At 40.0% G+C, this 26,081-nt stretch overlaps 1 long non-coding RNA gene across 2 annotated transcripts; it reads left to right on the top strand.

Moving 5' to 3' along the window:
* The first annotated feature begins 5,615 nt into the window (after positions 1 to 5,615).
* On the top strand, positions 5,616 to 25,962 carry LOC129038476 (uncharacterized). 2 transcript variants are annotated; one of them, XR_010126533.1, is made up of 8 exons: positions 5,616 to 5,722; positions 14,528 to 14,754; positions 16,612 to 16,727; positions 20,001 to 21,190; positions 21,307 to 21,439; positions 22,012 to 22,214; positions 24,914 to 25,020; positions 25,771 to 25,962. It is a non-coding gene; the product is annotated as an uncharacterized LOC129038476 (long non-coding RNA). The 2 variants fall into 2 exon arrangements; XR_008503159.2 differs by lacking the exons at positions 5,616 to 5,722; positions 14,528 to 14,754; positions 16,612 to 16,727 and having other exon boundaries at positions 19,648 to 21,190.
* Positions 25,963 to 26,081: the final 119 nt, after the last annotated feature.

The raw sequence follows: 26,081 nt of genomic DNA, 5'->3' as shown, positions 1-26,081 counted from the left end.
GTCTTACTGCCTAGTTTCTATAAGGTTGGGTTATAAATTGCACTACTGGAGATTTTGTTGATCTCAAAGCATTTTCTAAATTAGCTCTGTGATAAAAATAAGAAATAATTGAGAAGAAACAATTTCTCCAAAGAATAGTTAAGAATATTAGTCCTTTGCTCCTTGGGCTGGCCTCATGGACATGCAAATTGTATGGTCACACAGTGCTTAGGAGACCTTGTGCCTGGCTTCATGCCTTTCTATGCCATTTTAAAATTCTTGATAATTTTGTCTTTGAACTTGTGGTTTGTAAGTGAGTGAAATCGGACAATGGAGCATGTGCATGAGCAGAGAAGACACATACAATGCATGATGGCTGTGATACCTCATTACCCCATGAGCCATGTAGTATTCACCATGGCCCATAAGCAGAACATTCCGGTGGACCCACGATACATGGGAGTTCACTAAAACTCAAAGCAAGCAATGTTAGGCATGTTAGGTCTACCACTGAGTAAGTAGTGGGAGGAGAAGTGGTCTGATAACTGCAAGAGACCACTTTTGAATGAGAACTCGCTTTGAATGAGAACTTTCTTTGAATGCAAACAGAAGGAAATAGAGTTCTAAAAAACAGGAACAGCAAGGAACTCTCTCATATCCATAACTCATGTTACTTCCCTGTATTAGCCAACCACATATGCTAGAAATTGTGACATAAAGCAGAGAGAAAGATAAGTTGATCTACACTTAACTTTCCTTTTAGTTTTTTCTTACCCATCAGTAAGTCAGAGGTAGAGAATGCTGGTAGAATGTATGTATATGAGGAAGAGAAGTAAGAACAGTTGAGTTAGTAGTCTGCAGCATTTCCACTGTTCTAGTCAGAGCAAAATACATGTGCATGTATGAGTACAAAATACAAATTGTGTGATTTTGATGATTCTACATTGGGTTAATGGCTTTTAAATTTGTGTTGAAGACTGGCATTGCACAATATAAAGATGAATGGTAAGAATCCTGCTAATAAGTTAAAATTTTATTTTTTCTTATTTAGAACAGAATTATAGAAACAAATAAAAAAAAACAAACCATGACAAGTCAAGAGAAAGACTGTGAAAGAAAGGAAAAAACTATTTTAGTACCTTTAACAGCATGTTATTTTCTGCTTTTTGAATAAGAGGTTCTGCATTTTCATTTTGTTCTGGGCACTGCAAATTATATAGCTGGCCCTGGTTGCACCATAGCTGTTTGCTCCTTGACCTTGCTAAATCATTAAGAGGTGGGGCTTGGGAAGAATGGAGGGGTGGGTGAGGCAGTGAGGCATACTTCAAGCCCCTTCCCTGCAAAGCCCTAGGGATTCTCTTCTGTATTGCTTTAATAAAGGCCTTTCTTGCTTTATTGTGAAATTATATTAATAATAGTAGTTTCTATTAGTTTTCCAACCAAAGAAAGGACCCTGTATTCTTCCTTATTTCTAATTTACTGAATACACACTACCCTTTGTTAAACTCAATTCATCTTTGCTATTGTTACTTTCTATAAGCAAGTTCAAATCACCCATGATTTGACACTGTGGATTACTTTCTTCTCTTCATTTTCTTTGTTTGTTTGTTTGTTTGTTTTTGAGACAGATTCTCGCTGTGTTGCCTAGGCTGTAGTACAGTGGCACAATCTCAGCTCACTGCAACCTCTGCCTCCTGGGTTGAAGCATTTCTCTTGCCTCAGCCTTCCGACTAGCTGGGATTACAGGCCTGCACCACCACGCCTGGCTAATTTTTGTATTTTTAGTAGAGACGGGGTTTTACCATGTTGGCCCAGCTGGTCTCGAACTCTTGACTTCAAGTGATTCACCTGCCTCAGCCTCCCAAAGTGCTGGGATTACAGGTGTGAGCCACCACGCCTGGCCATTTCTCTTCATTTTCTTTTTTCAGTTTGTATTCAACCATCTAATTTCAAAACCATTTCCTTTTTATTACATTTTTAACCTCATAATTTAAGGTCACTAAAAGTATTTTACATATATCCTGCAAAGTTTGATCCTTTTCTTCTCCCTTTTTTCTTATGTCCTGATTTCTTATTTGTTCTTAGGTCCACAGAAATGTAGGTAAGACCTAGGCCTTTATAGATGTCCTGTTGGTTACTTCTAAGGAAGAAAAGAATCATGTTGCTAGTGCTCTTTAAAGGTCTCCCAAGAGGCTATAAGCAACTTGCCAAAATGTCAGTAATGTTTTACCTCCGCCTTCACCTCTAGCTGTCATTCATCTCCTCTAAGCAAATCTTTTGATCTTAGGAAAACCTCCACCTTGCCTTTTTAGTTTCTTTGATTTCTTGCCTCACACTATCTAATTTCTGAATTCTCAGTATCAAAAGTGGTAAGACCTAAATCCTGTTCTGATTTATTTTATCTATATCTTACAGGAGCTTTAAAATTTCAAGACCTTCTTCATTCTGGCCTCTGCATACATGCCTCACCCCATTTCTTCCTTGCCCTTAGCTTTTTAGGAATACCAAGCTTCTTGTATTTATTCGAATGTGGCTTGTGTTTCAGGCCTCCTCACTTTTTCTCTTGTTAGTCCTTCTGTCTAGAATATCCTTTATTATCTTCTTTACTTAAATAATTACTTTTCAAGCTTAAAGTATCAGCTCAGGCATTACCTCCACTGCAAGTCTTTCCCGTTCCTTCATAAGACAAGTCAGGGTCCATCCAGTTAGGGCCCATATTACCGTGGATATCACTCTATCTCAACACACAGTATATTGTACTAAAAACATCTGTTTATGTGATTGCCTTCAGACCATACTATGATGTCCTTGAGGGCAGGGATGTATCTTTTTATTTGTTGCATTATACAGTCCTGGACACGTAGCAGTATTCAACACATATATTTTTCCCTAAATTAAGACCAATTGAATTAGATGTGCTTTAATATAATATGTGATCTGTCTTCTGGACATTATTTATGTGGTCCCAGCCCAGAGAATATACAGACAGTTGATCCTTGAACAATGTGGGGTTTGTGCAGTTGAAAATCCAAGTAAAGCTTTTAACTCCCCTAAAACTACCCTCAGCTCACTGTCGACCCAAAGCCTTACTGATAACATAAACAGACAATTAATACATATTTTGTATGTTATATGTGTTATATACTGTATGTAAGCTAGAGAAAAAAAAGTTAAGAAAATCATAAGGAAGAGAAAATATATTTACTATTAATTAAATGAAAGTAGATCAGCAATGGTCTTCATTCTCATTGCCTTCAGATTTGGTAGACTGAGGAACAGGAGGGCTTGGTCTTGCTATCTCGGAGGGGCAGAGGCCAAGGGAAATCCATGTATAAGAGTACCAGCACAGTTCAAACCCATGTTGTTCAAAGATGTGTGTGTTGTAGAAATACATAAGTATATATAAATTATGTGCTCCAGCATTATTCTCTAGATTTTTTTTTTTGGACAAAGTCTCGCTTTGAAGCCCAGGCTGATGTTGTGCAATCTTGGCTTACTGCAACCTCCACCTCCTGGGTTCAAGCAATTTTTCTGCCTCAGCCTCCCGAGTAGCTGGGATTACAGGTGTGCACCACTATGCCTGACTAATTTTTTTGCATTTTTAAGAGAGACAGGGTTTCACCATGTTGGCCAGGCTGGTCTCGAACTCCTGGCCTCAAGTGATCTGCCCACCTTGGCCTCCCAAAGTGCCGGGATTACAAGCATGAGCCACTGTGCCTGGCTAGCATTTTTAAAAAGTCATAGAATGTTAGAGTTAAAAAGAACCCCAGAGTATCCCACTCAATTTAGGAATCTCCTTTGCAAAGTTTTGGCCACTTGTTATCCATTTTATTTAATAATTTAATTTCATTTTATTCTTTTAACCTGGGTTGGGGGAAGGAACTGATGAGGAAGAGAGTTTCACAGACCCTTTTACTCAAAGCCAATTGCTAATATAAATTATCTTCTCCAGAAGCCTATTGTAATCAGGGATCAGTTGAGTCATAGGTAGCGGAAAGGTCATCAAAAACTTTTGCTATCCCTAGGTTTGGGCAATCCTTTCTGAAGAATTTCACAAGAAGATTCTACCAAATTTTCAGAAATTCAAGAGTTCTGTTATGAGCTCAGCTAAAGATAAGCCATTTAGAGAGTAGTTTTGAGTCCTTTTCATGAGCTTTAGCTAGAATTTTGATTTCTTGGTACTTTTTGATTCATTTCATTCTTGGGAAAGCTAAGTGCATGGATTGTCATTTTCGTCAGTGTCTTGCGTCAGTAACAAGATTGACATCTATTCTTTTTACCTTAGGACAAGAACACTGGATTCCAAGAAGCAACTTCCAGGTTTTCCAAGTTTTTCAGCATCAGTATTTCCTTATATATGGGTTCTATCGACCTTGCCATAGACACACAGATATATGTAGGAGGTTAGCCCTCTGGTGGTGATGAAAGCCAGCCTTTACAGTCAACTGGAGACTGGTCATTTGTCCACACACCTAAGGGCTCTGACCTGATGAACAGGGCCTACCTGAGGAACCTGACATGTGGGTTCTGTACTTTCTGCTGCCAGCTCTTTATGAGGTTCAAGGGTCTTTAACTTTGTCTCTGTACTAACTCCTTATACTGCTGAAAATAGACAATGCCTATCTAACTTCGCCAGGTTATCCTGACAGTCAAAGGAAAAAATATGTGCAGAGTTAAAAGTGCTGTGGAAGTGAAAAAGTTTTGTGTTCATTCTTCTATTCCTACTGGGAGTTGGCTACTTATCTCATTTTGCATCATAAACTGATTGGCCCAGATTGGGTGGAGCAGATAGAAAGGAAGAGGTGTCTAGCAAGAAAAGATGGGCTTAACAGTGCTTTTTTCTCCGTGTACTGATTGAGACCATTTCTTAATCAGAGAAAATCTGTTTGGGATCCAGAATGGTTTTCTCTGAAAAGAAGATGAATTGCTAAATTATAAAACTAGGACAATGGGATGGAGAGACTTCTCATCCATGATTTGACACTGTGGATTACTTACTTCTCTTCATTTTCTTAAGAGCCATAATTGCCCTGCAATGGATCATGGATCCCAGGCTGCTTCTGGACAGGTTCTATTGGGCCAACACTCAGACTTACGTTCAGTACCCCCATTTGTGTCCTGTGGCATTGTGCCCAATGTAGCCACTAGAGTGATAAATGACTTCCTGCTCCTAAGGTCACCAAACAAGCAAATGCTCCCCGGGGGTCATTAGATGGCTTTGTTTTCTTCTAAATTGTTCCATCAGTGAGCCAGGATGGTGGAGGACTTGATTTTTTTTTAATTTTATTTTTGATGCTCCTTCTAGGCTCCAGACTCACTGGAGACACCCTGACACATAATACTTTGCCCAGCACAATGCGATGCCCTTTACCTAGTAAAAGGGTGAGTCCCGTAAAGGTGCTGCCTTCCCCCCAGAACAAACAACGGAAATGCATCAGGAGAGCTCAGCTGCAGACAGAATGCACATCATGAAGCAGGAGCCACCCTGAGATTCCTCAGATGAAAGCCAATTTCAATGAACATTGTGTTTCAAAGCCCGCTTCCTCTTGCTCGGTAAGAGCTGCAGAAGGAACATCCCACTTGCGTCTGCTGACACAAAAGAATGCTGTGGCTGGGAGATCTTATCGAGCCTTCCTGTGCCACAGCAACAGAGCTCCAGTTGTGTCTTGTAAGAATTGGTCATTGTTTCATGGGGACGACTGGCTCCTTTGGGTGGGATCTGATGGCATCTCATGGAGTTGAGGTAGGTGGTGCTGGGAGGTCAGCCAGCCACATGACCTGGCTTGCTGGCTTCTCGGAAGTCAGATAGAAGAGCAAACTTCACCCAGTTTGCTGGATGCCGAATAGTTAAACATTTTAAGTTTAACCATTAAAATATGTATTTTCTGTTTCCTTAATAATATCTTCAACTGTACAAGTTAAGAACAAAATTAGAAATGATGTTCAGGGTTTCTCTGTTGGTATAAGCTGTTTATTGTTCTCTTTTAACCAACAGTTATTTGATTCTAACAAAACTGAGAAAAATCAAGTAGTGTTTTGAAAAATATAAATTTAATTATTTAAAACTATCTATGGAGAATGTAGATGCTAATATGTAAACATTTTAGTGTTGATGACGTAAGTCTCAAAAATATTTATTTGCTTCATGAAGATGAACTTCCAGTTTACAATCATCACATTTATATATAATAGTGTAAGTTAATAACATCAACTTAATTAAATTTGACTAATTCTAGATAGTGTCTCCTTTTCCTAGAAAGTTCGTGGCCTTTTCCAGAGAGGGAAAATTGATGGTTACTTGTTCAGTTATATGGAAAGTAGAATTTGAATTTTCTTCTCTTTCCTCAAGGTCTGCTGCAGTAATGAATACATATAGAAATATATATAACTGTCAGTAAGACATGTCAGGGAAAAGTGGGGTCATGAGTTTCCTAAAGGAACTTAAAGAAATTTTTTTTAGATTTGAGGGGGTACATGTGTAGCTTTGTTACATGGGTGTATTGAGTGATGCTGAGGTTTGGGCTTCTGTTTGAACAATCACCCAAATAGTGAACACAGTATTCAATAGGCAGCTTTTAAACTCTTGCTTTGCTTCCTCCCCCCTTCCCCCCACTTTTGGAGTCCCCAGTGTCTATTGTTTTCATCTTTATGTCCATGTGTACTCAATATTTAGCTCCCACTTATAAGTGAGATCATGCAATATTTGATTTTCTGCTTCTGCGCTAATTCACTTAGGATAATGGCCTCCAGCTGCATCCACATCTCTGCAAAGGACATGATTCCATTTATTTTTATGGTTGCATAGTATTCCATGGTGTATATGTATCACATTTTCTTTGACCAGTCCACCATTAATGGACACCTAGGTTGATCCCATGTCTTTGCTCTTGCGACTAGTGTTGTAATAAACATATGAGTGCAGGTGTATTTTGGTAGAATGATTTATTTTCCTTTGGGTATATATCCAGAATGGGATTGCTGGGTCAAATGGTAGTTCTATTTTTATTTTAAAGAAATATTTCAAATCCTCCTTTCCCATATCTCCCTGTAGAATTTTCTAAAATGCTGTTTGTTCCATATATTCTGATATTCAGAAAAAAACAATTATTTTCCTTTAACTTTGTACAAGTTTCTGAGGATCAAGATATTACCAAAACACCGTCTCTGTTCTAAATATACATTTTAAAATTATCACGCATAATTAGTTATGTGTAAATGTTTCTGCCGTCAATGAACTGTGAGCACCTTGAAGAAGGGAGCTAGACCATATTCATCTTCCTGTCTCCAGTGTTGACCACAATGTCCTGCACATAGAAGTTCTTAGTGAATATTTATTGATGGACAGGTGGATGGATGGGTGATCAGATGGATGAATGGATGGCCATGCTGTAGCCTAGCACATTTACAAGTAGGGATTTAATTCAGGCTATCCACATGGTGCTTGGCATGACTACACCTGTTAATCCTCTGGGCATTTATTATCCCACTCTTTTGTTTGCTTGTTTGTTTTTTTGAGATGGAGTTTCACTCTTGTTGCCCAGGCTGGAGTACAATGGCACTATCTCAGCTCGCTGCAACCTCTGCCTCCTGGTTTCAAGCGATTCTCCCACCTCAGCCTCCTGAGTAGCTGGGATTACAGGCACGCGCCACCATGCCCAGCTAATTTGTTGTTGTTGTTGTTGTTATTGAGATGGAGTCTTGCTCTGTCACCTAGGCTGGAGTGCAATGGTGCGATCTCAGCTCACTGCCACCTCCGCCTTCCAGGTTCAAGTGATTCTTCCACCTCAGCCTCTCGAGTAGCTGTAATTACAGTGCATGCCAACATGCCTGGCTAATTTTTTTGTAGTTTTGTAGAGACGGGGTTTCACCATGATGGCCAGGCTGGTCTTGAACTCCTGATCTCAGGTGATGTGCCCGCCTCGGCCTGCCAAAATGCTGGGATTGCAGGCGTGAGCCACCGCACCTGGCCTATTACTCCACTCTTAATTACACAGAATGCAGATATTTTCAAGATTACCTCGTCCAACTCCTTCAGTTTACAGTTGAGGAAATGAGATTCAGAGAGAGATTTTGATTTATCCATAGTCATATAGCTTATAATTAAGTGGCAGCTCTTGGTTAACATCCAGACCTCTTGATTTTCAGTCAAGTGCCAACTACATGATGTTGCTTTCCATGACTCATATTTGGAGGTTTTCAGGCACCCTACGGAGCAGTCTGTCCCTCCTGGCTCATCTGGGGCAATATGAAAGCAAATGGGGCTAGAACAAAACTGGGTGAAAGGAGAAACTCTGGGGCTGCTGAATTCACATGCCGATGGTGCTGGGGAAAGGTAAGAACAAGAATGACTCACGGTTATTCAGGCTGATGTCATTCCATGACTCCCTCAGAAGATACCACACTCAAAATTCAGCGGATGGCATCCCATCCCTTCCCTAGGTTTCCTGGCTAACCTCCGGAGATGGTAATGTCCAGCCCTACTCCACTTACCAAAATCTCTGTTTTATGCAAAGTCCAGCTTTTGGAAACCCTTTCCAAAGAAGCTTTTTTCCCCACCTCTTAATGGTGAGGCTGATGTAATGGTACTATCTCTAGACCTTCCTGATATAAGGAAGCGCTCCTAATGCATTATTTCTGATGGCCTGGATTTTGGTTTCTCTGAATTATGCCCAGTTACGGATGCATCTAAATGCATATGATGGATCTATACTTAACCAGAATGTTGTTTATTAATAATTTAAACTTGGGCCGGGAGCGGTGGCTCACGCCTGTAATCCCAGCACTTTGGGAAGCTGATGCAGGCGGATCACAAGGTCAGGAGTTCGAGACCAGCCTGGCTAACATAGTGAAACCCCGTCTCTACTAAAAATACAAAAAAGTAGCCAGGAATGGTGGCGGGCTCCTGTAATTCCAGCTACTCAGGAGTCTGAGGCAGGAGAATTGCTTGAACCCAGGAGGCGGAGGTTGCAGTGAGCTGAGATTGGGCCATTGCACTCCAGCCCAGGCGACAGAGTGAGACTCTGTCTCAAAAAGAAAAAAAAGAATTTAACCTTGTAGAGTAAACTATTTTAGAATGAGCACATAACAGAATAGAGGAATCTCAAAATAATTATGCTGAGTGAAAGAAGCCAGACCAAAAAAAAGAGTACATACAGTATGATTCTGTTTATATAAAACTCTAGAAAATGCAAACTAATCTAGAGGAAGAAAAAGCACAGTAGTGGTTGTCTGGGGAGATGGGGAAGGAGTGGAAAGGACAGAGGAATAGAAACGGGAACAAGCAAACTTTGGAGGGTGATGAATATGTTCACTGTCTTGATTAGGGGATCTGCATATGTCGAAACTTATCACACTGTACAACTTTAATATGTGCAGTTTATTGTATGTCAATTATACCTCAAAAAGCTGTTTTTCTCAATGTAATCTTTTAACATTCAATTAAAATACTGTATTATTAAGTTTTCAATAAGAGAAGCAAAAACACTAGGATGCCTGTGTGTATGTTATGTATATATATTTATATAGTTCCAGGGATTTGACATTATATAATAGTGTGGTGTGGTTAAGTCATGTCTGTAAAGCTGTTGTCTTCATATCCGATGCTGGAGCTTGAATTCCAATAACAGGTTGTCAGGAAAGGAAGACGGATATAAAGTGGGGGAAGAACCAGAGCAGGCTAGAACCCCAGACACAGTGGGGGCTCACAAGGACAGACTGAAACTTGCACCAGTTCTGAATGCCTCTAACCTTGGTTGTATAATGTTCTTCAGAGGCAGAGCCCTTCATTACAGAGCTCAGTACAGGTGTGTACCTGGCCCAGGAGTTGGAGAAGCTTCAGGAGGATCCATCCAGGGGAAGGTGGAACAGTTGCAGGCCCAGCTGCTGTCTCATGCAAGAGGTGATCCAGCAGTGAAGAGACATATATAAGGTAGCAAATGGCTGCTGCTTTACTCCCCTCTCCAGATTTTGCCCGAGAATCTCTCCCGTGACCCATCCTAACCAGAAACACACAGAAAAGGGAATTCTGGGAAACAGAGTTCAGTCTAGTTGGGTTCGCTCTTTGCAAAGCCACGCCTTGACAACTTGGTCTCCTACTCATCTCCTTAACTCAAACTTAATTTCCAGTTACAGGTAATAACAAAGTCGTACCTGCCTCTAACATGATATGTCTGTCCCAAGAACAACCAAAACACACTTTTACGTAAGAGAGAATCCAACATTCTATTTTTGATTTTGGGTGATATTCATTTTTATTCTAACAGATTCACACCAGATTCTCACTTCTCCTTTGATATCCTACAACTCATATATTGAGATATTAAGTTAAATAGTATTAACACATTTTATGTTAGATGATGAGGGAATGAGACAGAAGACAAATACAAAATAATTGGTTAAAGAAATATATATACATATATTTATATGTATGTTTGCATATAGTCCTATAAAAATAAAGAAGAAATACTCATAATTATTACAATACTTGTATCTGTCACTGGTCACGTGACCACAGCTGGTATTTAGAACTACATTCTTCCACTACCTATTTCATGTTCCCTTTGTTCTCAGTAAGTACTTTAACTGGTCATGGGTTTTTGCCTGGTGGTATAAACCAAATCTTTGTTCCTGAATGTTCTAGGCCATTAGCAGTCTTGTTAAGTTGAACTGATGTAGTTTTCTATTCACTTTAATCACAGGATGTGGTAGTACTAAGAGGAAACCTAGAACTTTAGCTTTCGAGACATGCTCCTGATTCTCTTTGTGTAGAAGCAGCCTAGATTGAATCACTGCCTTCTTTGCCTGTTTATTCAAGGGCATGAGTCAAAGTGGTCAGGTGGCACTCCAGATCAACCGAGTCATCATATGTCCCCTGGCAGAAGAACTCCTCCTTTTGGAACTAAGACCTCTTTACCACCCGAGCCTGATGTCACAGGGACTGAAACAATAGTTTGTTAGTGAATTGCTAGGGATAATAGAAGATCCTGTCCTATTTCCACCCCTTGATCCCCATACGCATGAGTTCTGGCTAAGGAAGAAACAGAAATATATGTTGGATGCTGATCTAGAGCATACTTTGCATCCTAAAAGTCCATACATGAGTCTCCAAAAGGACATTCGACCATTCTATCAAGCCAGCTGCTTCAGGGTGACGGGGAACACGGTAAGATCAGTGGGTTGCATGAGTCCATTGCTGTACCTCATTTGCTGTGACACAAATTTGTTGGTCAAAAGTGATGCTGTGTGAAATACCATGATGGTGAATAAGTTATTCTGTACATGGTTTTTGTAGTGGTTTTAGCAGGAGCATGTGGGCAGGGAAGTCAAATGCATATCCACAACAAGTGTCTATTCCAGTAAGAGCCAAACACTGCCACTTCCATGAGGGAAGTGATCTAATGTAATCAGCCTAGTAGCTGGGAATGGTGCCATGTCAGGAGCTCGCTGTCAATCTCTGCTGTTAACAGATTAGGCAGTCAGTTTTGGCACCACTCAGTGGTGGCTATAGCTAGATAGGCCTTGGTAAGTGGAAGTTCATGTTGATGAGCCCAAGCGTAACTGCCATTTTTTGCCACCATTGCCTTTTTTTGTTTTTTTCATTTTTTTCATTTTCCAGTTGGGTAATGACAGGAGTTGGTTGGGAAGAAAGGTGATGAATGTCCACAGAATGGCTCATTCTATTCACCTGATGAATAAAATCCTCCTCTGTTGAGTTTACCCTTTGGTGAGCATTCACATGGAACACAGTTATTTTTACATACTATGCCCATTTGAAGAGGTCCATCAACCTACCTTTTCACCAGATTTCCTTGTCACCAATTTCTCAATCATGTTCCTTCCAAATCTCTGACCATTACAACCAAATAGCCCATGAGTTAGTGTTGACTTGTACTTCTGGACATTTATTATTTGAAGCAAAATGAATGACCAGGAACATTGCTTGAAGTTCTGCAAACTAGGCCCAAGATTTTTATCCCTTTATCAGCTTGTCATAGGAAGCTCTCCAAGGGTCATAGGTGTAAGTTGAGAGAAAGAAGGCAATATAATAGGAGTAAGGGCCACAGGTATGTAGGCCACTTGCTCATGCAATGTATTTGTGCTTTCAGGCCCTGCTGAGGCCCAATTTTGTATCTACCACTTCCATTTAATCAGAGAGTCCTGCTGTGCATACTCAACTTTATGGCCTGGTGACTCAGACGACACTAGTAATGGGCAGCTCAGGTCATATGGTAACTTGGTAGTCCATCGTCAAACATTCAGCCTCTACCAAGGCCCAGTAATAACATAAAAGCTATTTCATAAAAGAAGAATCATTACCTATCAAGAATGGCAGAGCTTTCTTCCAAAATTCTAAGGGTCTGGTCTGTGCTGTACCTATAGGAGCCTGGCAAAGGCTTTAAACAGCCTTTCTTTCTGTTACTGACATTTCAAGCACCATTGGCTCTTCTGGATCATGTGGTCTAAGTGGCAGAGCTGCTTGCAGAGCAGTCTGGACTTACGGAGCCTTCTCTTGTTCTGGTCTCTATTTGTGGGGTGCCTCAACATGCCTCAGACTTGATATTTGTGGGGTTTATTTCCTACCCTTGGTGTGCAAATGTCTTACCACTATATCTAGAGCAGTTTGTACTTTTTAATTACCAGAGAAGGAATAGGAAAAGCTGAAGGAGGATACATGGGAAGACGAAACAGCTGCAAGCCTGGCCACTGCCCACACAAAGGAAGTAAGCCAGCAGATAAGCCACAGTGTTTAGGGGCAGCTGAAATGTGGCTGCTGCTTCCCCTCCACCCTCCTTTCTCCCACAAGAACCTCTCCCCGTAGCTCACCTTACCCAGAAAGATACAAGAACAGAAATTCTGCAAAATGTAGTTCGTCCTAGCCAAGCTGACACATTACACACTACATATTCAACTTATGATCTATTATTATAGGATGGAGAATCCAGTTTTTTTAAAAAAAAATAAAAAGTAGATGGCCTATCTTGGCATGATCTTCTTTCCTGAAGAATTCATCTAACAAAACTTTTTCTTACCTACAAGGCTTTGATTCCATAGAATTTGTGTGTATATTCTAGCTCTGGGGAGATGATCAAAAGGGAGCTGTTTCCAGAAACACATTATTTTTTAATAAATAAATTCTTAACAGTGTGAAAATATATTCACAGTTTGAGTGTATTATTTATCAATTGCTTTTCCAGAGAGACTAAAATTTGCTTAGGTTTGAGGTTTTTTTTTTTTTAATATTTAATCTTCAAAGTATTAGCATTTACTTTTAAGTTAAAAAGTGTGCTGTGGGCAAACAGCAATGTGATATGCTTTTGCATTGTACCAAAAAGAACATCTCAACATTTGCTCTCCAGGCTTCTTGGAATGCAGTTCATTGCGGTGCTGTAGGTGACCATAGTGTTTCCAGAATTGATTGTCCAGGAAGTGCAGGGCATCCCAATATGTGTACCTGTTCCTCTGCAGAAAGCACTAATTTTCTTTTGTTTCTTTGTTTTGTTTCTGTAAATGATCTAAGAGAAGGCTGATGTCAACTTTTGTCTCGTAATACACGAATCTATGAGTTTCTCTCAGAAAATGGTAAGATCATTGCTCTGTGCAAGAAAGGAGGGTGTATGTAAGGAATATGTGACAAGCTTTGCAGGGACAGAATTCACAACAGAGAGCAGCTAAAGGGAGAGAAAGTACAAATGACACTAAAGGGAAGGTGATTTTCAAATCCACCCTTGCTTATCTCAAACCAGTGCGTGATTTCCTGATGAAGCCATTTGTCCACCCTACAGTGCTGTTGTTTCTAAAAATTCCTAGCACAGAATAACAACTGTCAACACCTGCCTCAGACACAGGAGTAGGGAAGACTGCAAGTGGGAACGAGACTTAAACACACCAATCTTTTTAGGAACAAAATCACTCATATCAGCTGATTTGCTGAATTAAAGGATTTCTTTAAAGTAAATGGTATTCTTTGACATAGTATTGGCTGAATAATCATTTAACAAATGTCACTGGTGGATGAATTAAGTAAGAAAGGTGTCACGTTGGCTCTTCATACAGACGTTTGGCAAGTAATTGGCACTAAAGGGATTCTGACTTCTTCCCCTGCCATTTTGATCTTTCAAGTTTTAAAATAGCAAATAACATTGGTCCTTAGAGTTGGTGCATGTTAGAATCACAATGGACAGAGACCCTGAAAAACTGTACAAAAGAGGGAGGAACAGAACAGAATGGAAAAAAGTTATGGAAATTTTCCACCCATGGATGGGACACACCCTCATGCAAACAAAGCTTTGGGGCGAAGACTATATTTTATAAAAATGTGATAAAACACTTGCTGAGCCCTGAGGGGATGAACAATGGTTCTTTTTATTTTATTTTTTTTAATCCTCCAAAATTCAGTCTCACATACTGAGCAGTTGAAGGGAAAGGCCTTTTGTCATAGCTGTTTCCAAACATCTATTTCCTTTCTGGAGCCCCAGAAGTTTGAGTTGCTGTCACAGTGAGGAACTCTGTTGTGTCAGGCACTCTGATTCTATGTCCTTGTCCTAACTAGGTTGTCTGCCAACACTAACTGGCCAGCTCTGACAGGAGGTGCGTGGCCCAGGAGGAGCCATCAGGCCAGTTCTCTGGGATACTGCTGTGTGTCCAGCTCTGCAGTTTGCTCTCCATCACTCAGCGGCAGACAGAGAGGCAGACACAAGCCCCTTTTGAGCCCTCCTCCCTACCGTCATCTCACAATGTTCTGAAATAAGGAGGCAAATGGCTGAGGTCCCCTCAGTTGTGAGTATCTTGCTTCCTTCCCCAATGCCTCTTCAAACCACTTTGTCAAAAACAACAACAACAACAACAAAACAAAAAAACAGATTCTTGTGTTCATGATACTAAAACAAAATTGCGTAAGGTCTGTTGCTTAAGGTTAAGCACTGGCCGGGCACAGTGGCTCATGCCTGTAATCCCAGCACTTTGGGAGGCCGAGGCGGGCGGATCACGAGGTCAAGAGAGACCATCCTGGCTAACACGGTGAAACCCTGTCTGTACTAAAAATACAAAAAATTAGCTGGGCGCGGTGGCAGGCGCCTGTAGTCCCAGCTACTCGGGAGACTGAAGCAGGAGAATGGCGTAAACCCGGGAGGCGGAGCTTGCAGTGAACTGAGATCGCGCCACTCCACTCCAGCCTGGGTGACAGAGCGAGATTCCGTCTCAAAAAAAAAAGATTAAGCACTCAAAAAATGTCAAAGTTGGTCTTAAAAATCTGGCTGTGGTTAATGGGATCAGCTGCATTTTTCTTTAAAATGGTGTAACCCATCTCCTCCATTTTACTTTTGCATTTGACTTTCCAACTTCCACGCGAAGGAACAGCATGTGGTTTACTTGTGGTCATATGTTACATGTTACTTTGGTGCTTTACAACTTTCAAAGAGCTTTTATACAAAAGTGATATCATCAGCTCCTCAGATAACCCTGTGATGTGGGTAGGTTGATGGATACTCTATCATCATTTCCCATATGAGGAAGGAAGAGTAAATAAGTTACACAACATGGACGAGCACTTCAGAGGTGGAACCAAATTCCAACAGAAGCATTGAATTTCTAGACGAGTTTTTGTTTGTTTTTTATCTTTTCCATCACACCAAGCCACCTCTGTGAAGGAAAATTGCATGCATCTCCCTAATCCAACATTTTTCATGTTAATTATCCACTAAATTACAGCCACAATTTGGTAGTCTCAGTAGCTATTCTGGTTTGAGGACAACTTTTTCCAAATTTCCATATTTTTTCTACTACTTTATCATTTTCTTCTCTACTTGGAATTCCATACTTAACATTCACAACAACACCCTCTTTTATCTTTCTTCTTTCTTCCCTTTCTCTGTTTTTTTTTTCTCCCTTTGTCTCTCCTCTTTTTCTCACTGCCTTTCTCTGTCTCCTTTTTGTGTGTTTATTTTTGTTTTAGTTTTAGAGACAGGGTCTTGCTATGCTGCTTGGGCTGGTCTCAAACTCCTGGGCTCAAGCAATCCTGCCTTAGCCTCCCAAAGTGCTAGGATTATAGGCGTGAGCCGTCATGCCCAGCCTGATTTTGTTTGTTGATTGCATACTGAAAGTAACACATGACTGGAATATAAGAGAACTGAGTTTGAGATATTATAATTTCACATAACCTCTATAGGTCTCTGTTGTTTTATCTCTAAAATTGTTTTTTGTAAAATAATGATTTTCTACACAAGTAAAGAAGAGAGAAGGGAAAATGGGATTTTTGTGATAATCAAAAATAATATGTGGTTAAAAAAATTGAGGGCTACCTAATTTGTAGGTTTTCTTATTTTAAGTAATAGATGATAGGATCAAATCCAGGTCTCCTGTCTACAAGTCAAATATTTAGTAAGCTGCTGGGTGCAGTGACTTGCATCTGGAGAGGCTGAGGCAGGAGGATCACTTAAGTCTAGGAGTTTGAGGCTACAGTGAGCTACAGTTGCTCCCACTGTAGTCCAGCCTGGGTGACAGAAGACTCCATCTCTAAAACAAAATAAAACCAAAAACAAACAAACAAAAATATTTAGTGATTTTATTTTTTAGTGACTTTGTTAGCCTTACCAGTAAGTTATTTTTACTTTTACTTTTTTTTTTTTTTTGAGAGAGAGTCTCGCTGTGTCCCAGGCTGGAGTGCCGTGGTGGGGTCTCAGCTCACTGCAACCTCTGCCTCCCGTGTTCAAGCAATTCTCCTACCTCAGCCTCCTGAGTAGCTGTGATTACAGGTGCGTGCCACCACGCCCGGCTAATTTTTGTATTTTTAGTAGAGATGGGGTTTCACCATGTTGGCCAGGCCGGTGTCGAACTGCTGACCTCATGATCCTCCCACCTCAGCCTCCCAAAGTGCTGGGATTACAGGCATGAGCCACCACGCCCAGCACCAGTAAGTTATTTTTAATATGAAATGCCAAGGCAGGGTATCCAAAATTTAGGAAAGAAAGAAGCCAGAATTTTAACAAGCTACTCCTGTCTTCACTATTATTAATACCAGATAATTTCTCACATTGATGACATTTTTTTCTTAGAAACTCTAATCTAACAGTCAACAAAAAGACAACAATAAGCAAAAGAGGATATGAGACGATTATTCTAGCATTCTATTTTTCTGGTTCTCTTTGTCAAGCCAAGCGTTATGAGGTGATGGGGGTGTTTGTTCTGACTGGAAATGTGTTGCATTTAGATATTATATACAAAGGTTTTTCCTGGAATAACATCATTATTTAGCTAAAAAGCTATAGCTCCATAGACTTGTGTGCTCTGAACACAGCTGCATAATTAGTAATCATCATTAATCATTTCTACTTCTGTACTTTTATCACCAACAAAATTATAGCAACCTATATTTTTAGTAAATTTTAATTGCAAGTTTAATTTGATATTTATTTATCACTATAAGAAGCAGTTTGCTGAACTGATTACGCAAATTTAAAATGATGTTTCTGAAGATAGAAATAAAACTTCCTGCCAGGAATAAACAGGCTTTTCAAAAGAAGAATATCTGCCTCTTGGCAAAAAAAAGAAAAAAGAAAGCAAGGCTTTTAGGTTTTTTCCACCTTTAATGTGAAAATGAGTATTCATATGGGATGGCTTTAGACTACCTATTAGAAAATGCATATCAAGTAAGAGATGTATAATTTATAGAGTTGATTGCTTTGAGCAGAGAAGCTTAAAAAGGAGTTTTTGCAACTCAGGTTGTTCTCAAGAGGCAAACGTATGCTCATTATTCAGAAATGAAACCTGCCTGTGAAATACACAACAAAAAGGAAAATAAACTTAGAGAAATGTTTGAGAAGTAAAATGTTTTACCACTCTTGGAAAAATTTTCTTGCTTCTTTTCTGTAAGAAGGAATGAGATAGTTGTTAACACTCTTGAAAACTATCTTAGAGAGTGAGGTTTGAACAGTTGAGGTTTTCTCATGGGACCGTGCACTGATGTTTTGTGGTGCTGTATCAGGATCTCTAGGCTTTCTTAGGTGGACAGTTGAACGGATGTGTCAACAGAAGCTGAGAAATGTTCTCTCAGCCAGGCTTAAGACATGAAAAGAAAATGGCTTTCTTCATTTACAAAATTGAGCCATGAATAGACTCAAGAACAAAAGCCTAACAAGGAAGATGAATAACATAGAATTATCACTGTCACTTACATTATGTCCAGAATAACTGGATTACAAAAGGCAAGTCATGTTGTCAACAGCCTGAGATATGTGAGGAAACCCTCCGATGAAGGCCTATGCCCGAATGTCCTGAAATGGAAATCTGAGACCTGTTAGTACAAAAGTGCCCTGAATGTTCTTAACTGGCAGGGTGTAGGCAAGGGGATGGGGCGGTCTCTAAAGCAGCTAGAACCCTTCAGTCACATGCAAGGAACTGGTAATCTGAAAAAACAAACCACCAAGAGAGAGTACAATAAATGTCACAGCAAATCAAATGGAATATGATAAGCCAAGCTCTATACTCCTATTAGAACAGGAAGTTCCAAGGAGAGATACCTTGACTTTTAAATAGTCTGCAGACACAAGCAATGCATTCTTCACAGATATCTTATTTCCTGTTTTTGTTTTGTTTTGTTTTTGACTTTTTAGTATTTATTTTAATGTTTTTGAAGGAGATACATTTTTTCAAATTTAAAAAGAAAGAGACATGGCCATCAAGATTAGGTTAACATATAGCAGAATACCACACAAACGAATTAGCTGCTAGCTACAAGCAGCAACTTGGATGAATCTTAAAAACATAACATTGGGGCTGGACACAGTGGCTCACACCTGTAATCCCAGCACTTTGGGAGGCCGAGGCGGGCAGATCACGAAGTCAGGAGATCGAGACCCTCCTGGCTAACACGGTGAAACCCCGTCTCTACTAAAAACACAAAAACAAAATTAGCTGGGCGTGGTGGTGGGCGCCTGTAGTCCCAGCTACTCGGGAGGCTGAGGCGGGAGAATCACTTGAACCCAGGAGGCAGAGCTTGTAGTGAGCTGAGATCACTCCACTGCACTCCAGCCTGGGCAACAGAGGGAGACTCTGTCTCAAAAAACAAACAAACATAACACTGGACAAAAACACATCACAGAACAATATGTATAATACAGTACCATCTATACAAAGGTCAAAGCAGGTAAAATTAAACAATATATTATCAGGAATCCATAAATAGGTAGTAAAGCTATAAAGAAAATCAAGGAACAAGTACCATAAATTTCAGGATTGCTCTTCGTGGTGGGGAGGAGATGTGATCAAGGAGGGCATAAAGGTGTTAAATACTGGCAGTGTTTTGTTACTTAACGCTGCTGGTAGGAGCCTGAGTATTCATTTTATTATCTTTACACCAATTATAAATGCTGTCATCTGCTTCTTTAAATGTATGATTTATAAGTTTGTTTCTTCAAAAAAGATGAGTCAAGTTTTAAAATTTTATTTCATTTATTGAGATCCAAGTATCCCTATCTTCTGAGGGTGGCCTTTATCCAGAGACACCTATGAAGAAACCCAACATGCAGAGTTTCCAGATCCATAGACAATGCTGCCAAAGTGTAAAAAATAAATAAAATAAGATAAAAATCAGAAAAAAATTATTTTTTTTAAAGTTGGTATCCATATATGTGAACTGACACTCAAGGCCTTTTACCACCTGAACCCAATCTTTCTTTCTAGGCAGATGATATCCCAGAACTTCCCAGTGGGACCTTTTTCCTTGTTAAATGTTATTCCCTGGCCAAGCCTTACATTTCCCATGTTTGTGCTGTGATTATCTCACTCCATTTACCTGCATTTCCCACCCTCTTGCTGATTGGCCATCTTAGTTTGACCTTTTCTGGGAAGCCACCTCCATAACCTTTGTCTGAAGTGCTCTGGCTCTCTTTCTTGAGCTCTCAACAACTGCCAATTTAATTCTCCTAGCAGTTAACCTTGTGTGCCCTGTAACAACTGCATTTTCACCAACCAAACCCCTTTCCCTCCTGGGCAGAGAGCTTGACTTTATTTTCTGTTTTCCCATGCAGGTAGATGTGATTGAGTTCTATCTACCAGAAGCATATGCCTCCTGGAAGCCTGGTTCTAACACCTCCCACAAAATCCTTCAAGCACTTTTTTCTGCTCCAAGGTTTGCTTATGGGGGACCTAGTGAAGTGCTTCAGAGCCCTAGAGATTTGCTGAGTCATATGAGGGGTCAGCAAACTTTTCCTGTAAAGGGTCAGATAATAAACATTTTAAGCTTTGTAGACTGTATAAAGTCTCTGTTTCTTCTCCCCCTCCTCCTCCTCTTTCTCCTTCAGCTTGTTTCCTTTAAAAATGTACAAAACCTTTCTTCTTTTCCAAAATTTGTCTATATTTGACCTGTGAGCCGTAGTGTGCTGAGTCCTGCATTAGTAGGAAAGATCTTGGGTTTCAGAATCACGATGTAAAGCAGAGACCCTCCTCCCCGCACCCATTCTCTGCAACTGACACTTGGATTACTTTTCTTTTATTCTTTGTCTTTCTCTGAACTATAGATGTATGGTTGGCTTTCTGAGGTCAAATATAATAAAGAGGTAGCCAACCATTTGGCAAGTTTGAACCAAGCAGAGTTCTGATATAAAGAATGTAGGACCCATTCACTCCCAATTAGTCTCTTCACTGAAAGGTGGCTTACACCAGATATATCTTATTTACTAATTTGTTTAGTCCGTGTCTAGGGAAACATTGTGATCAAGCCAATATGCCCAGGCCAGAGCAGCCTACTTTAGAATCAAAGCTTTAGGCTAGGCGTGGTGGCTCACACCTGTAATTCCAGCACTTTGGGAGGCCAAGGCAGACAGATCACTTGAGGTCAGGTGTTCGAGACCAGCCTGGCCAACATGATGAAACCCCGTCTCCATTAAAAATACAAAAATTAACCGGGCATGGTGGTGGGCCCCTGTAATCCCAGCTACAGCTACTTGGGAGGCTGAGGCAGGAAAATCACTTGAACCCAGGAGGAGGAGATTGTAGTGAGCAGAGATCGCATCACTGCACTCTAGCCTTGACAACAGAGCGAGACTCCACCTCAAAAAAAAAAAAAAAAAAAAAAGAATCAAAGCTTTGAAATCCACCAGAAGTAAAATTTCCAAGTAGGAGGGAAGAGGATCAAGAGGAGAATCTGCAAGAGTAAAACAGGAAGAAGATGTGTGCTGCATGGCACAAAATGAATCTGCAAAGCATCTGGGAACTGCAGGTATGTCTGACTCATAATATTAATGCTTTGCTTAGGACCCCTAATCTCCCTCCTTCTCTTCAATTTTCTGAAATAACCTACATCTGTGAAGTGTTTTCCTTTGCTTATATTTTCAGACCCTACTGATGCCTGGAACTCACTGGAGTCAGCATGTCCGGGCAGCCATTGTAGCAAGTCAGAGTGGTGTGATGAAATGCTTCAGGAGAAAAACATTTCACCACGGCCTGGTTCACTCAGATACCTTGCCAGGTACTGTGGTTCTCATGTGAAGAAATTACCCTTTACCTCTTTCAAGGTGTTTCCCCCTAAAACAGCAGATTCATTTGGACACTGAGTAACTTGCTATTTTTTTTTTTCTTAGGCCAACATTTGTTTTATTCCTTGAAGCTGCAGGTTCAAACTCAAGTGTGGTTTTTCTTTCTATAACACACTCAATCTTCAATGACTTACTCACATGCCAAGCTTGAGAGACACAAAAGGAATACCGGTGCTAAGCAAAAAGCCAACAGACTTTTGCTCTTGTTCTTGTAACATAATTCTAGAACCAAAGGAATGGGGTCTCCTTTTAATTGTGATGTAAAAAGTAGAAGAAAAGAGAGTTAGCTTTTCTACAGTTGATTTAGAAAAAGGGTCTCTGAAATTACATTCATATATATATACTTTCACTGGAGTAAGCCATATAGTAGATCTTCATTCTCAGCAATCACAATGTACTCCAAGTGACTTATTTATATGTGAGTTTTGACTCCACCTGCCTTTGTTAATTATTTTGTAAGCTAATATTAATAAGGTATTCATAGCTCATTTGCTAACTCTTCCAGGGAATCAACATCTCACTCGGGCCTCTGATATTGTAACTGTGGGCCTTTAAGAAACAACAGAAAACCCAACTGAATAAAAACTGACCTTCTTTGTGGCTGCCCTGATGGAAGGGGCTCAGGAGCAACAGCCTCCATGGTGCCCACCCTCTGGGCCAGAACAACGGATGCCCCACATCTGAATGTAGTGCCTCCAAGAACCACAGGTGAGGGTTCTGGGGGTAGGGAGAGTGGGAGAAATTTCATCATTCCACAGATGAATGAACACTGGTCTAGTGTGTTTAGGGCAGTATACCTTGACCCAAAGGGATTGCGTGGAATACACTTTATGTTTAATCTCCTAACACCTTTTTGCTAATGCAATTACTTGAAATATAACTCAATAGAAAGACAGGACCCTCCTGGAAGTGTCTTGAAATGCTTATTGTACAGGAAGGTTTCTGCTTATTTGCTTAATTTTTAAGGATTTGTAGCTTGATTTTTCCCCCAAAAATGGATGAAAGGATGAGCAGTGTTAAATTTTGAATATCTTAAGAAGTCGTGGCCCTTGTTAAATTTTGTTTGAGAGAATTCATAGAAAGTTACTGTGAAACAACCATATTCTTAGAAAGCTTCTCATTTAAGACTCAATTGGGTCAGAGCTTAGGTTATTCTGAGAGCTGAATACATTTGTTCTCTCTCTGAATCACAGATTCTGACATGTTATTTTAGAAGTTCTTGGTCTTTTTCTAAAAATTGACAGGCATATGGAAAAGTTAATAATTCAGTAAGTAAAATAGGCTTATATCTGCAAACAACAGAGATTAAAAAAAGGTGCCCTATTTTTATTAATCTTTCTAAGAGTTTTGAAAATGCAAACCCAAATTTGACATAGAAAAAGTACAAAAGATCTTGGCCCTTAAATTTTCTCTGCTGTTTTTCATTTCATGCAATGTTTTAATTTTCCTTGAGATGAAACCACTTAGATACCAGCTTTAGATCACTATGTCCTATACTATAGGATGTATAGAATTTTAAAAGGTAAGAACGTTCTTGGGAAAACGTGGCTTCTGTGAAATATAGTCACAAACATAAATAATGACTATTTCTACATTATTTCTCTTAATTTTTTATTCATATTACATTAATTATATTATAATTATTTCAGTATTCCCTTTTTTTTTTTTTTTTTTTTTTTTGAGATGGAGTCTCACTCTGTCACACAGGCTGGAGTGCAGTGGCACAATCTCTGCTCACTGCAATCTCCGCCTCCCGGTTTCAAGCAATTCTCCTGCCTCAGACTCCCGAGTAGCTGGGATTACAGGCCCCCGCCACCACACCCGGCTAATTTTTGTATTTTTAGTAGAGGCAGGGTTTCACCATGTTGGCCAGGGTGGTCTCAAACTCCTGACCTCAGGTCCTCCACCCACCTCAGCCTCCCAAATTGTTGGGATTACAGGCATGAGCCACCACACCTGGCCCTATTTATTTCTTTAAATTTATCTGATTTAAGACAAATTTGGGGATGATTTTCTTGTAAATGAAACTAATGCCTTTCATGAATGAGTAGTTGCAAACCAGATCTGATATCGTTTAAGGAGATATGCGGAGGACTTAGCTAGTCACTAAGTTTCTCTATTCATTTTCTACACTTCCTTTCAATGATATTTCAGTTTATATTTGGAAAATAGCTTCCAAACTATAAAAATTGCTTCACAGTCCATAAAACAATATGCCACCTTCAAGCTAAAGATGAATACGTTTTTTTAAGAGCATGAAAAGTTCTATTCCTTTGGTTGCTGTTCCATCTGTCCATAACTTTACAGAAAGTTACCTACCAGGAGCTCAAACTTAAGCAGATCATATGTGAGGTCATACATAAATTCATGGAAAAAAAGGAAGCCCTTCTTGCTGACAGATTTTGCTGTGAGCAATGGGATAGGGGCAGTTCTTTTCCTCCTGGGGCCTTAGTTTCTTTAGCCTTGAATCTTCTTTTTCCTATTTCTGCATGACTGCCTTCCTCTTTTCTTGGGATCTCAGCTTAAAGGTCACCCTAGAGTGATTTTTTCAGAGTAGGTGCCCTATTATATAATTGTCTCTGTAGCACTCAATCTAAGTTTAAGGTGCCCTATAATTGTCTACATAGCACTTATCATGAACTGATACTCTTGGTTTTTGTTTGTTTCATGTCAACCTCCTTGTAGTTGCAGAGCATGAACTCTGTCTTATTTGTTCTGTAATCTGGCACCTAGAGTGGTGCTTGGCAGGTCTTACGAGTTGAATTGTGCCTCCCAAAAAGATATGTTGATGTTCTGATCCACAATACATCAGCACGTGACATTATTTGGAATAGGGTTGTTGCAAATGTAATTGCTGGGATCACAAGGAATAAGATGTATCCTTAATCCCAAAAGACAGCTGCCCTTAGAAGAGAAAATAACACACAGAGAGGACACCATCTGAAGACACAGACACACAGAGAAGATGGCCATGTAAACAAGAGGCAGAGACTGAAGTTTTGTGCTGGAAATCAAAGAATATCCGGGGCTGCTAACGGTGGACGAGACAAGCAAGGCTCCTCTCCCACAGGCTTGGGAGGAAGCATGGCTCCGCCAACATGCAATTCCCTTTTCAAATGCTGAGGGCTGACACGCTACTCCCTCAACCAGGGGCCAAATATTTGCCTTAAAAATGAAACTAAAGTAAAAACAAGATTTTTCTAATAAAAACCAGCTGTATAGCAAATGGGATGAAATGTATCATTCTATTGCAGTTCTCTAGTTGGGCTTGAAATAATATTGTAATAAATTCATCAAAAGTACTTGGAGGAAAATTTTTTTACCATGATTTTGTGCTCCTGGCCACTGTAAATTTGCAAGTTTAAGCAAGGATCATTCAATAATTTAAAAATACTTTCCTCCCCCAGCTTTTTTTGCAGCAGTAGGAGCATACCTCTGAGGCACTGTGAAGAATCTGATGGTTGAACTGAAGCCAAGTCCAGTCTTTACGGAAAAATTTACACAACACTTCCAGGTGGGCAGATTCAAAGACAGGATGAATCATGGTTCAGTGCAGTGGTTCCTGGCTGTAATCCTAGCACTTTGGGAGGCCGAGGCAGGGGGACTGCTTAAGACCAAGAATTCAAGACAAATCTGGGCAACATAGTGAGACCCCATCTCTATAAAAAATTTTAAAAAATTAGCCAGGTGTAGTGGTCCGTTCCTGTGGTCCCAGCTACTCAAGAGGCTGAGGCGGGAGGGTCACTTGAGCCCAGGAGTTTGAGGTTACAGCAAGCTATGATCGCGCATCACTGCACACTAGCCTGGGTGACACAGCGAGACCCTGTGACCCCCTTTCTCCCTGAAAAAAAAAATAGGATGAATCAGTGTCAAAATTATGAAGAAAAATATTCTAGGTTCTTAGTTCCCAAGGTCTGCATGACCAAAATGGTAAGAGCTCAGAGGGTACAAATTCAAAATGTATTAATTGCTAGAATTGATCTTTAGTGACTGCATTTGAAAAATCTGAAATCACTTGAAAAACAATTGTATATGTGCATATACGTACGTGCGTGCGTATGTGTGTGTGTGACCTGAAAAATTTCATTATGAGGTCCTTTATACGGCTACTGTAGCAAGTCCTTCAGTTTATACCAAATGTCTCCTCATAAATCAGTAAACCTCTTCATTTGTTCCTTGATAATGTAAGAGCAATTTCTTTAGAAGTCATATACTGTCCTATAACTGCAGCTTTCTCTTTGTCTCATCTGTACACAATACATAGAATGAAGCACAAAGAAGCAAATGGATGTACCAAAAACAAAGAGCAAACTTTGCAGGGAGTTACGTGCAGGGTCTGAGAGCATTTCCTGTCTCATAGATAGGAAGCATTTGCATCACGGCTTGTCATCTGCGCTGTCGGGCCCAGTGTCTCCTAACTTCCTGAAATAAAACCAAACTAAGCAAAACAATAAAAGTGACAATTTCTCTCTGTTTTGGAATTCCAAACTCCTGTTACTGGAACATTAAATCTGTCAACCCTACTGGCTAATGTGCCTTCCAAAATTAACAGTGTTTTTGTAATGGTTTGTTTTT

The sequence above is a fragment of the Pongo pygmaeus genome, chromosome 5 (genome assembly GCF_028885625.2).
Source record: "Pongo pygmaeus isolate AG05252 chromosome 5, NHGRI_mPonPyg2-v2.0_pri, whole genome shotgun sequence".
NCBI lineage: Eukaryota > Metazoa > Chordata > Mammalia > Primates > Hominidae > Pongo > Pongo pygmaeus.
Note: the sequence above shows the minus strand (reverse complement) of the source record. Positions and strands in the feature narration are given on the sequence as shown.